Genomic DNA, 15080 nt, shown 5'->3' with positions numbered 1-15080 from the left:
AAGCTCATGGTTTCTAGTTCCTCAACCAAACAAGAATGGTTAGTTAAAAAGGATAAAGGGGAAACAAAACCCAATGAATGGGCAGAAAGCCAAGAAGAGATACGGTAAGGATGTCGTGCATGCTTGCCCAAAGAAAAAGCTTGAGGTGTGACCTCTACGTCCACTTATCCAACTTCATCAAATATTTTTGATGTGTTATCAGCATGTGTTCCAAATGAGATTCCAGGGGTTGAGATGAAAGTAATCTTGTGTTTGGTTGGGGAACTTAGGAAGAGATTTGGAATTGAAAATGGAAATAGAAAGAGAAAAGGTAGGTGAAATGTAAATAAAATATACCTACATTTCAACTAATTTTACACACCTTTTCCCTTTCCATTTCCCTTTCCCTTTCCAAATCCCTTCCCAAATCCCCCAACCAAACACAGCATAAAGGAAAAAAATAGAGGAAAGATGTGAGTATTTCTTATAAGGAATATGCTACGGATGATATGATCCACAAATAGCGACAGTCACAGAGCATACTATTTCTGTGTTAAGTCCAAGAGTAGAAAAAGGTAATGGATTATAACTTGAAGTTGGAAAAACTAGAAAAACAAATGTTAAAGTTTCCACGGCTCTAATAGCAAATAAGCAGCCACAGAAGGAACTACAATCACAAAGGAGAAAACAAGATCCCTGAGGAGAATACAAAGACAGGATTTTATTTAGCACACAAGAACTACAGAATACAAGCTTCGGGGAGAGATAGATGGCCCTCTAGCCTCAAAACACTCCTTTTATTGCTAATAAAAAATAAAAATAAATAAAAAAAAGAAGCCAAGGATGAAACTAAAAGGATTATGGATGCCACTCCTTTTAGAGATGAGAACAAAAGGAAACTTAAAGAGAAATTCAAATTCTAATGTTTGGTTAAGTTTTCAAAATCTATTTTTGAAAATTTACAAAACCTAATTTGGTGAAAGGAAAAAAAAAATTCACTATTTTCATATAGTTCTCTCTTTTTTGGGGGCGAAAATAATTTTAAAAAATTCAAAAATAAACTAGATTGGTGTTTTTTTTTTTTTTTTTTTGTCAAACTAATTTGTAATTTTTTGAAAAAATTTCAAAAGCAAATTCTAAAAACTCAACCAACAAATTGCAAGGAAAAGGAAGTCATGCCCAAAGCCTTCTAGGAAGAGTTCACACTCTAATTGATATAACGAGATGTGGGCTAATGGTTCTATTTGTTTATTGTACAGTTCTTGAGTTATATATGCCTACTACTGAGCCTCTGGGTTGTGAGAAGAAGTGTTTTGGATGGGTACGATTTGTTTGTTTATATTTTGGTTTTCATGCTTTGGCCTAGTCCCTCAAGCTGTGAGGGTTTTACTTTCTTTGTTTGGTTAGATCTTGTTTTCATGTTGCCCAAGAGTTGTGCTGCCTCAAAGGTTTATTTTTTACGGACACTTAGGGTCATGTCCCAAGCCTCATTACATCTCTCTTTTTTGGTAATCAAATTGCTCACTTACCCCACACACACACACACACAAAACAAAACTGAGAATATGAGATAAATAAGACAAAAATGTAATAAACAAGGGGAAAAAAAAAATAACACCCAATTAGTACACATTAATGTGTGTTTGGGAGGGGAAAGATTATGTACACACCTAACCTTTGGCATAATACACAAAGAGATGGTCCCAAGACTTGAACCCATAACCTCAAGATTATTAGGCCAAGTCTTAACCATTAAACAAGAGGTAGCAATATAAAAATAAACTAGGTGAACGTAAGTTCGAATGGTTTGACTGTTAGTAGTAACTACACAAATGATAAAAAGTGGCATCATTGATATTGAGGGTGTTGTTGATGAGTGCAAGCTTGTAAGCTCTTTGTACTCATTTCATTGCTTCGAGTAAGGTTTTCACACCCCAAAACTTCATTTTTTTTATAAGTTCACATGCTATAAATATATAAGTGCATAAATTTGTTCTTAGATTTTATATTGAGTATGTTAAATTTTAGTTGCTAGGACGAGTTAGGAAATTTGTGTATATGCTAGAGTCCTAGACATTGTGTAAATTTAATTTTATGTGCAAGGCATGATCTCATATTTGGTAACTAACCATTTTTTTTGCAATTGAAATGAATTTAGGTTAATTTAGAAAATGTGTTGGTGGTTAAGACATTTTTTATTGAAATTAAATTGTGGTGCAAACTTGTGTATGTAAACTTATATTTCCAAATATGGATTTGTTTGAGCTAGAATGTGATTAATGTTGTTATGTATGTTTACTTATGTGATACAGCTCAGGAGAAGAATCTGATAAAAAGTTTAGCAACGCCAGAGTTAAAAGAGGAGTTCCAGGACCTGACCAATTTATTTATCTTATTCTTAATCTTAGAGTGCATTAGAGTTCTGTTTGATGATTTAAGTGAGGGTTTTATTATGCTTTTACCGTATAGGATTAACGGAAAAGGATTTTGCAACTGTAGTCATGGATTTAATGGTATTCATAAGGGTGACAAAATAAGGATTTGGTAATCAATTGTTAATATGTATAGAGATTGTCAAAAAAACAGCCACTTCGGGATTTTTGTTCATCTACTGCTATTGATGCTTGCTTCGGTGAATTATCAAGTCTTTTTCTCAATACGCCACTGTGTTTATTTTTTCTATTTTTCTCTCTTTGTTGCTTTTTTGCATTAAAGTAAGTTTCAAGTCCTTAGAAACTGCTTTTATACTTCAAGGCAAGGAGAGGGCAGCTTGACAAAAATGATTTGACCCAGCAAGTGGCAGCCCTTTCATGGGAAGTGCAAAAACTTGCAAAAGGAGCTACGATTCAGTTTAGGATATGATATACAGGCTTCAATGTACAAAAAGTAGAGATAAACTCATTCCATGAGGAAGAAGAGAGGCCGCCACCTAGGTCTATTTTGTGGAACATCATCAAAATTCAAAATTCAGAGTCCATAAATTGCCACATCATTATGAGTTTTAAAATACTGATGTATTAATGTGTCTCTTTTACAATCATTGATTATGATGTAGAGATCTCCATTTCCTGCCTGCAAGGGGGAGGATTTCAACCGAGCACTTGAAGTGGAATGTGATGTTTCTCAAGTCAGTTTGGTAGAATCTTAGCCAACGGAAAAAACCTATTGCATTTTAAGCAAGAAGTTAACGACGCAAGGAAATTGTATTAATGTGGAATTTTATGTTGTGGTGCAAGCATTGTAGCTTACAATTTTGTCCTTAAGGATGAGGATAGTTCACAAAACCATGTTGCAAATGAATTGAGTTGTAGAATGGTTTAATACTTTATGGTTGAGGTAATTGAATCTGATGCTATTAAAGGTGTTTATTCAAACTCGTTGTGAATCAAATATGGCGAAGATGGAAATTTTCTAATCCAAGAGCAACAGGAAGGGGTATAATCCATCTTAGGCAAGATAAAGTTGTTCTCTTCTTGGAAGACAAATGTTATAGGCCTAGTATATGGAGGGATGTTGGACAGACGAGCAATAGGTGTCACACTCAGCTACGGCCAGTCACAAGATAGTGACTTCCCAATTGCAACTGTTAATTGTCATCATGTGAGTATTGTTTTTGGGCTACTTTTACCTAGGCATAGCACCTAGCACGATTCAACTATGCTGGTGGTTGATCAGTTTCTTAAGATAACCGATTTTATTCTATGTACTCAAACTGCCATGTATTATTGGCGGTCGAGATACTGTAGGAAGTAGGGGTGTAAAATAGCCGACCAACCGATAGGGTTTTTATCAGTTTTGGTTCGGTATCCTGCTTTTGTATTTTGGAGACAGAGTTAATCAAAACCAACAGAAATCTCATTTACCCATTTCAAATCTATTATTTAATGCATTAGTGCATGATTATACATAAAGTTTGCCAGATCTGTCGTACTATACTGTAAAATTTATCCTACTCATGAATCCCATTTACTCTCTCTCTCTCTCTCTCTCTCGCCATTATTCTCTGTTATCCCTTCCCTCTGCTCTTCCTCATTGGACAATGACTGTCTGCAATGCTACTATTTCAGTCCATCAATGGTGGAATCATAGTCATTTGTGGAGGTCTTCAGGTAGGTGGCATAGTCAGGTTTGGCAGTGCCTTCCATGAAGAAATCAAAGAGGGAAAGCGATTAAGCAAAGGGCAATATGAGAGCAAATGAGAAGCAGATGAGAAAATTTAGACATAAGGTGTGCTTTTTTCATTCTTAGAATGGAATTTTTTGTTGGTAGTTTTTATGAAGTATGATTATCAAATTAGAATTCTAAAATTGTTTTGTTCTGATATTCACTATTTATGTTGAATATTGGGGAAATGGAATTCAGGTTTGATTTGTAAAACTGAAACTTCATATGTAAATTGGTTTAATCGGTGAAATACATTGTTTAGTTATGTTAACTGATGTTGGAATTCGGGTTTGAATTGCCAACCTGGTAAAATAACCTGAACTGAACCGCACAATTCAAAAACCGAAAGATCAATTATATGACTAGTATCTATTAGAAGAAAAAAAAGATGGATAGATCAAGCGGAGCTAGCTGAAGGAAGGGCACTAACACGAGTCAGTTTTTGTGCCATTTTATAGAACTGATGCTGGACTAGGGGGTCGTCATATGTTTTAGGTGAGGTTTTCTGAAAGAGCGTCCACATCTCCAACGGTACCATATGGACAAAACAAAAACATTTGTCTTGACTCTTAACCTCAAAAAGAGTGAGACCCTTCGGTAGGGGCCACTTTCTCTTATCTTTCAGAAGAGTGAGGATCTCCTGCTAGACTACAACCTCCTCCTCACCTCTCACACACCCAAACTAATGTTTGCCACAATTGACTAGCAAGACTTGGGGGGCTCTTGCAGCTTGGTATGAAGCCATAGTGTGGGCCAATATTGTGTCCGGGCTGTGGTCTTCGAGTAGTGTCATGATCCATTCTGAGAATTGGGAATCATGTGGCCTAGTGGCTAAGAGCAAAGTCTAATCAGCTATGAAGCACGGGTACTCCAAAAATGTTGCCGTACAAGCACCGGGTACTTCCCGGGTGAGGGTATGCGTACCGGTACGGCTGCATGCGTACCGGGTACGCCAAAAATGCACCAGGTACGTTTTATACGGTTAGTATACAGATGGGTATGCCATGGGTACGTTTTGGGTACTTCAGGGTAAAAAATGAGATTTTTTATAAATTAAAGGGTACCGGAGCAATTTTTTATGTCTATTTTAAAGAATTATAAAAATCTGGGGTTCTTTTGTAATAAATAAAACATGAAACCAAATAAAATTAGGGTTCTTTATTCTCTCTATCATTCAATCATCTCAGCTCCTTCCGTATCTCATTCCGAAATACTCCAAGGCTGAAGAACTTCGAAGGTGCTAGCAGTGTTTTAAAAGGCGCGCTTAGGCGTGAGCCTCGCGCCTAAGCGCGAGGCGCAATGAGGCGCAACCTTGCGTTTCGAACAGATCGAGGCGAGGCGCAACACGCAAGGCGCAGCTTAGGCGCTGAGGCGAAGGCTTTTTTTCGAGGCGCAAGGCGTGAGCTTCATGGGCTTTACCTATTTTTCTACTCCAATTGTTAATTAAGTGCTTTTTTTGTAAACATACCCACAGGTATTCAAAACTATTCAATATAAAATGACCAAATGTAGTCATAAGAGAGCAAAAAGTGATAAAAGATTGAATGTTATACTTTATATCTTTTTGTTGGATATTATATTTCTAATTTTTAGAAGATTGAATGTTATGTTTAGAGATTATTAAAAATGGTTATAATTTTTTAAATATTATATATATATTTATTATGTTGAAAAATTTACCTATTTTATAATTTTGCTTTTCTTTTACTACTTGAGCTTCGCTTTGGTGAGGCGCGTCCTGAGGCGCGCGCCTCGCGCTTAGGCTATAGGAGACCTTATCACCTCGGTGCGCCTAGAGCCTTTTAAAACACTGGCTGCTAGGGTTCCATGTCTATTCGATCATCTCCTTCCAGAAATACCCCCAAGAGAGTCTGAAGAACACTTCGAAGGTGCGATTGAAAGGTTTAATCGAAGGTGATGCTGATTGATTCTCTCATTCGAATGTGCGATTGAAGAAGTAAGTTCATCTTCGATTCTTTCCCCTTTTCTTCTTCGATTCTTTATCCTCTTTCTTTCAATTTTTTTTTTTTCAGATTTTTGAGCTATTTCTTTGCTGCAAACGATCGATTCTTCTTTTCTCTTTGGTTTTCTCTTTCTTTTATCCTTCATCTTCTTCTACATTTTTCTTGAACTCTTCTTTTTTTTTTTCCCTCATATATGTCTAGATTTTTGAACTAAAATCTGTCCAAATTTGTTGAACTAAGATCTGTCCTTATTATTATTTTTTTTTTCTGATATATGTCCAGATTTTTGAACTAAAATCTATCCAGATTTGTTGAACTAAGATCTGTCTTTATTTTTATTTCTTTCCTGATATATGTCTAGATTTTTGAACCAAAATCTGTCCAGATTTGTTGAACTAAGATCTGTCCTCTTTTTTTTTTTTTTTTTGATGTATGTCATATATATATGCAATATGATATTGGTTGCAAGGCTTGATGACAAATTAAAATCCCTTGACACCTTAAATTCTCTTTCGTAGCGGTTTATTTTGAGGGGGAGGGATGGGGGTTTTGTAACTGAAAAACAGAGCATTAATTTGTGATGCATAACCATTGGCTTTGAGTTAAGTTAAGTTCCACATTGGTTAATTTCCTTCCAATGCTTGATATTGTGGGTGGATATGACTGGTTATTGTTTCATTGTCTTTCATGAACTAAAATTGAGAGATACTTTGTAGGTCAATATGGGAGTCAGATTGAAAGGTGTTGTAGTGTCCTTTAACCATAATTATAAAAAAAATATCGGCGTACCGCAGCCGTACCCATATCATACTTTTTTGGGATTTTTCCGTATCGGCGTACCCGTACCGGTACCCGCACCCGTGCTTCCTAGCTAATCAGGGTGTGGATGATGTCGTCACCTCGACCAATCGACAACAGGCACTTATCTTGATATCATTGACATCATAAGATCCTCATCAGATTATCATAGAGAAGAATCCTAACTTGATCACAAATAATTTCTATTTCAATTGCAACACAAGGCCCACTTACATACTAAAAGGACTTCAACTTTATCTCAATCTCTGTAATCTCCTCTGCTTATAAAAGGAAGGCTCCTCTCCTCATTTGGATCATATATTCACCAACTATTCCTTTGGGTCCTACACTGCTTGTGTTGCTCTTTACTCATAGTAATCTCCATCATCTCCAACTAAACGATTGCAGTATCCATTTCTCCAATGCTTACATTTGGACCCTCCACACACCACGAAACATAGAAAAGGCTAATTCCTTGGAACATCTAATAGCCATTAAATGCCATAAACAAGAGGGAAACGAAGACCCAAGAGACAATCATTTTTATTCAGCTAGAAAAGTAGGCAAACACCACTGAATGCTAGCTACATCCTATGCTAATTTTATTAGAATTGAATTTGCAACTCTTCTTAGGTTTTAAAAAAAGAAAAACGGTTACACTGTTGAATGCTGGCCACATTCTATGCTACTAGTATTCTGATCGATTTTACAACTTTTCTATGGTAAGGAGGATGTTGTAACATAGAGCACCAAATATCTCTCCTTCTACTACTTTGTTGTGTGTAGTAAATAGAATGTCTACAATATCATGGTATCATATGATGTAAGTTTGAGCACCATGACATGAAATTGTTAACATTACAACCCAGCTATAACTGAAAGGTCAACTTCAATAATGTTTCTAATGTTTTAGAAAGACACAAAAAAAAAACACAAAAACAAAAAGTTATGAGAAGAAATTAAAACCACAAGGAGATTTCTATGAAAAAGTGATGTAGTAGAACAATTTTTTGTTGTAAATCAACTCAATAAAATCCTGAACTCTTGCTCTTTAGTACCAGCACGAATTCATTTTTTTAACATTCAACTGGCCAATCCCTAGTTTAATCCTAACAGCAAATATCCTGGACTTTAATAGCAGATTTTTCTAGATCAGTTTTTATAGGGAGGCTTACGTGTAAGTCCTAATAGGTAGATTTATTATCCAATAAGCCCTATGATAATTAATCGTGTTTTTCATCAAACACTATTAAAAAAGTCAATAATTGTCAATTTTCAGCGATAGTTTTAAATTTGTCATAAAAAAATGTCACTAATTATAAATTTTAGAGACAGTTTAAAAAAATTGTCACAAAAAAAGTCACTAATTTACAACTTTCAATAACAATTTGAAAAATTCGTCACAAAAAAGTCACTATTGTAAGTTTTAGCGACAATTTATAAAAACGACGACAAAAAAGTCGCTGCAATTTTTAGCGACATGCAAAATATTGTCACAAAAAATTATTTTTAGCAACAATTTGACTAAGAATTATTTTCAATAGGACTTCATGATAATTAAGTCCAACTATTAGGACATATTGGTAATTTATCCTTTATAGGAGTTTCACTTATTGCAACCCTAGCCTACAAATTCATCAATTTTGGTTCTTCCCTTCATAGGTTGCACAAATACCATAAGTGGCGTTTATAGGAGTCACAACATTAATCACATGCATAGAAATATAATACCTTAAATTAAGGAGACAAAATGAAAGCTAGAACAAATATACATTATTAATCCAGAAATGTCTAATGTGCCGAAAGTTGCATTTGAAAGACAAAGGTACAGAAACAGTAGTCAAAAGTATGAGTAAAGACATGCACACACCGGGAAAACAAATCATCTCCAAAATAAGCACATAACAAAGCCTCAATCAATGCAAAACAATACCAGACAAGGCCAATATCACGAGCAGAAACAGTAGCCCATCGATCATCTTAATTCATACTAAACCAAAAGAGAAGGAAATCTGAAAAATCAAATGTTGACCAAACAATCAAATTTCAGCCCAGAAAAGTATGAGAATCAATCTGACGATTGTTATTTAATTGAAATGTACAAAGGTAGTGAAAAGAGATTGACAGGAGAAACTGAATCAAGCAAGAAGAACATCCAACCAGAGTAACCATGCACTTAGCTTTAGTTTACAAGTTCAATTATTGGCTTCTAACTATAAGTTCACCCATGCATGAAATTATTTTCTAGAGTCCATTAAGCATGTCAGCTATTACCAAGAATTAGATAAAACATTTCCTTTCTATTTTTTTGAGAAAGTGAAACTTACTTGTATAGATAGGCGGCAATCCCAAGAATTATGCACAACAGTATAATATCAATACAGAAATTTCGACTGGACCTCAGCTGAAACAAATCAAAACTTTCTGTCAAATCCAGCAAAGAGATCTACGACATAGCATAGCGCTCTCTCTCTCTCTCTCTCTCTCTCTCTCTCTCTCTCTCTCTCTCTCTGTGCAGCACACAAAGTGATGCAAATCTATAGAAAATACAGTGGCAGCTCAATCACCTGGTTAACAGTATCCTAAAGTCTCACATTGGTGTTCTTAAGGTCAGATGCCACCTTGTCGACCTGTAGGATTTGAAGAAATACACCATTAATAATTTAAGAATACTTGTAGCTTCAGATGTTACCAGTACAGGATGTGTTCTCAAAACTTAGTGTCAATCTCGTCCATTAAAGGAACTTGCCTATCCATTTCCTGCATGAATTGCAAAGTCGTAAATTGATGTGCACAAAATGGGACAAAGAAACAGATACAAATGCACAAGGCAGTAGCAAACCTCATTCAAATCATGGGCCATGTTTTTCAATGTATCCAAACCTTCTGATATCACTTCCAATCCTTGATCCTGTGTGAACATCAAGTAAAACACATTATTTTTATTTTTTATTTGGAATCAATAGAACAATGAATGCAAAAACCACGGAAGAACAAATCCTCATCAGAAAGAAAAAAAAAATCATATTTCCCTCCAATTAAAAAAAGAAAGGTATTCAACTCTAAAGAATTACATGCCTGCTTCATTTTCCGCATTTCATATTCTTGACTGAATTGGCTGGACTCTTCTGTTTGCTGGAAGTATTCGCTGTTGAACTGTCCATCTATGATCCAAATGGAACAAATAATTGAACAACAAATCTCAAGTAAGAGCCTCCCAGGGAAAAGAAAAAAGGAGGGGAAAAAAAGTGTAGAATAAAGGCAACCAATCACTTGAATCAAACTTGATTTCGGTGCGCGAAGCTGAACCTGTCCAGCCCCCTGATTGTTTGGGAGCAGCTGCAGTCCCATCTGGTATGGCTTGAATCCTATCTGGCAGAGCAAGGACCAAATCATTATGGGCAGCAAGCTCTTCTGTCGAAAGCCCCTTAACCTGAATGTAAGATTTATTATTGATGCAAATTGAGTGTATTTCAATAGTTTTCAGCTTTCCTAAACACAAGTCATAAGGGTCGCCAATGAGTCGTATTATGGTTGAAATGTTTTTGGGTCTTTCCTATAGTCTAAGAAGCATGGACACGGACACGAACACGGACACGGACACGATACGGATACGACACGGACACGCCGACACGTTAATTTTAAAAAAATGCAGGACACGACACGTGAGGGACACGCATGAAATATATAATTTTATATATTTATTATATATTATATATAAATATATCATTCAAAGATAATAAAAAATGTAATATGACACTAATCCCTATAAATTTATATAAATTTTGTTTTATTATTGTATTGTATCTGAAGTTGTTTTGTTTAAACTTATAATTAATTTTACATGTGTCTAATCGATAGACACGCGTGTTTAAGCGATTAACACGTTTGTCCTCCAAGTGTCCAAAGAGTGTTCGAGTCTTTAAAAAAAGTAAAAAAATAGGACACGTTTTAAAGAGTGTCGGAAATGGGTCCTAAGAGTATCCAAAGAGTGTCGGTGTCCGATACGGATATGTCATCTTCTTTGAAGCTTCCGTGCTTCTTAGCCTATAGTTTACAGTTGGTTTACAATATTTTAATCAGTAAGGTTTATCATTCTTATTTGTGAGTCAAAATTCATAATGGAAATACGAGAAATATAGCAACCTACAAATACTAAATTTTTTTTTTTTTTGGGGATAAGTAATCAGACTTTACTAAAATCCTGCAAATACTATTGTAATTCCTCAATTCAATGGCGTTGAGCTCTAGAGAATTGCAGATTATATTATATTTTTTTACGTGTTTTGCTTCAGCCTTATCAGGGTAAGCTTTTCTTGCTTCCTCTACTTTTCTTCTTCCTTCTCCTTATTTTCACAAAAACTTAAAGTTAGTATTCACAGGTCACTGTTCACAGTCCTCGAAATGGATATTTCAACCCCAAAACCCTAGCAAATCAAGCTTAAAAAATTCAACATGCTGTCACTTTTGAAACCCAACCAAATTTAGAACATTCGAACATAAACATAGAATCATTAGTTCCCCAAAACTGTTGAACAATCAAGTCAACCTCAGTTCTATGATTTAAAAAATATCACATAACCACAAAATTCAAATTCAATAAAGTAAAAGTAAATTATCAAATTATACATTTCTACTATAAAATCAACAAAATAATTTCAAAGAGACCGAACCTTTTTTATAGCCAATCTCTCCAATTTAGGGACTTCCTCAAGCAACCGAGCTTTGGTGCGTCGAATCAGGCATTGATAGCAACCGCAGAGGCCCTAGAAAAAAGAACTTTTTGAGAGAGACCTGGAGAGCGGCGTCGATGTCGGAGTCGACGGCGGCGTAGAGGTGGGCGAAGGCGTCGTCGGCGGCGGAGAGGTTGAGATGTTTCTGCTTGTCGAAGTCGTACTTGTATTTCTTGCGGATCGCGTCGACTCTCGTTAGGATTTGGCTTTTAAAATTTAGCTTTAACTTGTCAAATTGGCCCTATATTTACCCGTTCTAGTTTAATTTAACTCAAAAATATATTTATTGTATTTAGTTTTAATTTTTTTAAAAGCCAATAAATATATAAGAATTAGGGGTGTTAATCCGCCCTGGTCCATGTCGGGCCTCGCAAACTCCCGCCAAAATTCGGACCCGGCCGAGCTACCCCACAGGCCTAACAAATTAGGCCCAGGCCCAAATCCAAGCCCAGGGGTATTTGGTTCTTGGGCGGGGCGGTGGGCTGAGAGCCCCATGGGCTTGGGTCTGGCCACGGGCTTGGGCGAGCCTAATATTTTTTTTTTTCTACCGAACTTTTATTATTTTTTATTAAAAAAACACTGGGCCTCGGGTGGGCCTTGAGTCGGGCCTTAAGTGAGTCGATGGGCTGAACCACGAGGGGGGCTGATTTCAAAATGATGCCCCAGGCCCAGGCCCAAGGGTCGGGCTGGGCTTGGGCTCGGGCCTGAACAATCCTAAACGGGCCGGACCCACATCGGGCCGCGAGCGGATTACGGGCCATTTTTATACTCCTAATAAGAATACAAAATATATTAAATTTTTATATTTTTTATTTTTGGTATTTAGTGAATGTTTTTTAGATTTTTCACAAATATTATATTTGAAGTATATTTATGATAAGTGTATCCAAAAATTAAAAAAATTTGTTTAAAATATTAAAAAAATTCAATGAAAACAAAAAAATACAAAAAATAAAAAATTTCAATTTTTAAAAAATAAATTCTGAAAAATGAAACCAAACAAACTAATCTCTTTCAAGTTTATAAATATACACATAAATCTTTCGTGGTTTTGAATAAAATGTAAAATTAACGGAAACTGTTATAGATAACAGTGCGTGTAGCTCAATCTTAGTTAAGAAGTGCGGTGACATTATTAAGGATATAATTTGAAATCAAAATTATTATAATGTCCTCCTTTTTTTATTTTATCACCAACAATTTGTGTATTACGTATCATCACAAAGAACCCAACCCAGAACCACAATTGCTCTAACGCCACCGCCACACAACCCATGGCCACATCCCCGCTCATCGAAACACTACCATCATCACTCCCCACAATTTCCTATTAACACAACGCAGTCATACACACACACATATATATATATTGGAAGAATCAATCATCACATGGTGGCCACAAAATTATTTTTTCCAAAACCTTCTTTCATTCAAGTAAATTAGTGATTTAATGAATTGTTTTCAGAAGTTAGTTAAAAGTTAACTTTTTAAGTTTTTTTTGAATTTTTCGAAAAAATGTGTAAAAAAAATAAAGAAGTGATATGACCTAAAATAATTAACTTTTAGCCAAGTTCTCAAATTATAATTGTTGTAATGCTCACAAGATTCCAACCAAGACAAAAGAGAGTAATTAGTTTGAACTTTATAATTGAAGACATATTCCAGTAGAAGTACTTCAGTCAAAGCTTCACAATGCAAATAATAAAATAATTCGACAAAATTAATAACATTGACAATTTTACTGGAAGAAGAAAAAAATTATATATATACATACATAAAATTATATATATATATATATATATATATAATACGACAATGGGCTTAATGTTTTCTTCAAAAATTACATTGCCTTGTGAATCAAATCTACAATCTTCGTTGTTGAAAGGGTTGTACGCTTGAAGATGATGATAGTTGCTTTGAAGTAGGCATGAAATGGATGTCTTGGGTTAGAAAGAAAACAGTGTAAAGGGGTTGAATTATTGTCGGGAGTTATTCTGGTATGTTAGAAGGTATAGCGATCCCGGGTTTACCCTTGTTGTATAGTGATCCGAACATGTGTCCGTGGATGTTGGTAGTTGATTATTATCTTGTTTACTTTTTCTTTACTTCATATTTGAGTTATGGGGTGTGTTGGGTGGGTTTGTTTCAGGTTGGTTGAGTTTAGAAACCAAAACTAGTTGCCCAGATTTTTGGCCTGTACGCTCGAGCGGAGATGTTGGCGCTCGAGCGGGGAATACACCCATCCAGTATTTGTTGTGCAGTGTTGTACGCTCGAGCGTAGGGTTGGCAGCTCGAGCGTAGGTCTGTTTCTGCAAAAGTGCTGAGCGAGTGCATTCTGCGCTCGAGCGGGAGGTTGGCCGCTCGAGCGTAAGTCTGTGAGTGGCCGCTCGAGCGGTGTGTTTTACGCTCGAGCGGAGACCTGGGTTAAAGACCCGAAATTGTGACTTTCCAAATCACTTTTTGCTTTCTCTTCTCTCTCTTACTTTTCCAAAATCACCATTGTTGAGCCTCTCACTCTAGATACTACCTTCTCTCTAGGTTTTGATCTAGTAGGAGTGATTTACTCACCTTTGGCCTTTACAAAAAAGTTGTTGATCGTCGAGGGCTTCATTTTAATCTGAAAATCTCGGGTTTTGGAGCACGTTGAGTTTTGTCTTCTTCTCCCTTGGAGCTCCGGATTTGAGGTAGGGATAACCTACTCCTCTCTATGGGTTTTGTCTTTAAATTTTGGTATTTTGAGATGTTGGGCTTGGTTTGGTAATTTTGTGAAAGTTTGGGACTTTTGTGTAATTTTACAAAGGTTGGGGTTTTATTCATAATAAACCTAGATGCATGTTTAGCATAGAAAAATGGAATGATTGTTGGATCACTGATGAAAATGGGACCTAAGGGTTGAAATGGTAATTATGGAAAATGGCCTAACTACATTGTTTAATTAATTGGGATAATTAATTGGTGAGAAATGAGGAAAAGAAATGTTGATTGAATATCCATTTGTGCATTTATTTTCTGTTTTAGAAATAACTGCTTTGGGCTATCGGTGGAGGATAGTCGAGATTGTTGTAGACAATGCATGATGATTAGGTAAACGGAAACTAATCAATGGAATGTGTCGTGGAACTTGACGGTTGATAGAATACATTAATTGTGTGTATTGTGTGATTGTATATAGAACCAATGTGTTTATATACGTTATGTGTAGAGGAGGAGATAGGGGATGTACTCCGCGGTTTAGGGGAAGATAGGGGATGTACCTCTAAACCGGATAGGTATTGGGAGGAGATAGGGGATGAACTCCGTAGACAGAGCTCATATGCTTGTCTAGAGAAGTGAAGATAGAGCTCATATGCTTATCTTTGTGAAGTGTGGATACAGCTTGTATGCTTATCTGTGGATATTGTTGATATACATATCTGTTGTAGAGTGTGGATACAGCTTGTAT

At 35.9% G+C, this 15080-nt stretch overlaps 2 pseudogenes across 2 annotated transcripts in view; both read right to left on the bottom strand.

The window, feature by feature from the left end:
• Positions 1-9197: 9197 nt before the first annotated feature.
• Positions 9198-15080, bottom strand: part of LOC114271981 (syntaxin-71-like) — a 290405-nt pseudogene continuing 284522 nt past the window's right edge. The window contains exons 4-8 of the transcript XR_014333845.1: positions 9984-10069; positions 9748-9816; positions 9623-9665; positions 9473-9537; positions 9198-9309 (exon numbers count right to left, since the gene is read on the bottom strand). The product of XR_014333845.1 is annotated as a syntaxin-71-like (transcript). The remainder of the gene's footprint in view (positions 9310-9472; positions 9538-9622; positions 9666-9747; positions 9817-9983; positions 10070-15080) is intronic.
• LOC145792520 (syntaxin-71 pseudogene) lies at positions 10108-12914 on the bottom strand (annotated as a pseudogene). The gene is made up of 3 exons (XR_014331915.1): positions 12837-12914; positions 11579-11879; positions 10108-10338 (listed from the first exon to the last, which is right to left on the bottom strand). The product of XR_014331915.1 is annotated as a syntaxin-71 pseudogene (transcript).

This window comes from Camellia sinensis, chromosome 6 (assembly GCF_055761805.1).
Source record: "Camellia sinensis isolate YWXY chromosome 6, ASM5576180v1, whole genome shotgun sequence".
In the NCBI taxonomy this organism is placed as follows: domain Eukaryota; kingdom Viridiplantae; phylum Streptophyta; class Magnoliopsida; order Ericales; family Theaceae; genus Camellia; species Camellia sinensis.
The sequence above is the reverse complement of the archived record's forward strand: the minus strand, read 5'-3'. Positions and strand labels throughout refer to the sequence as shown.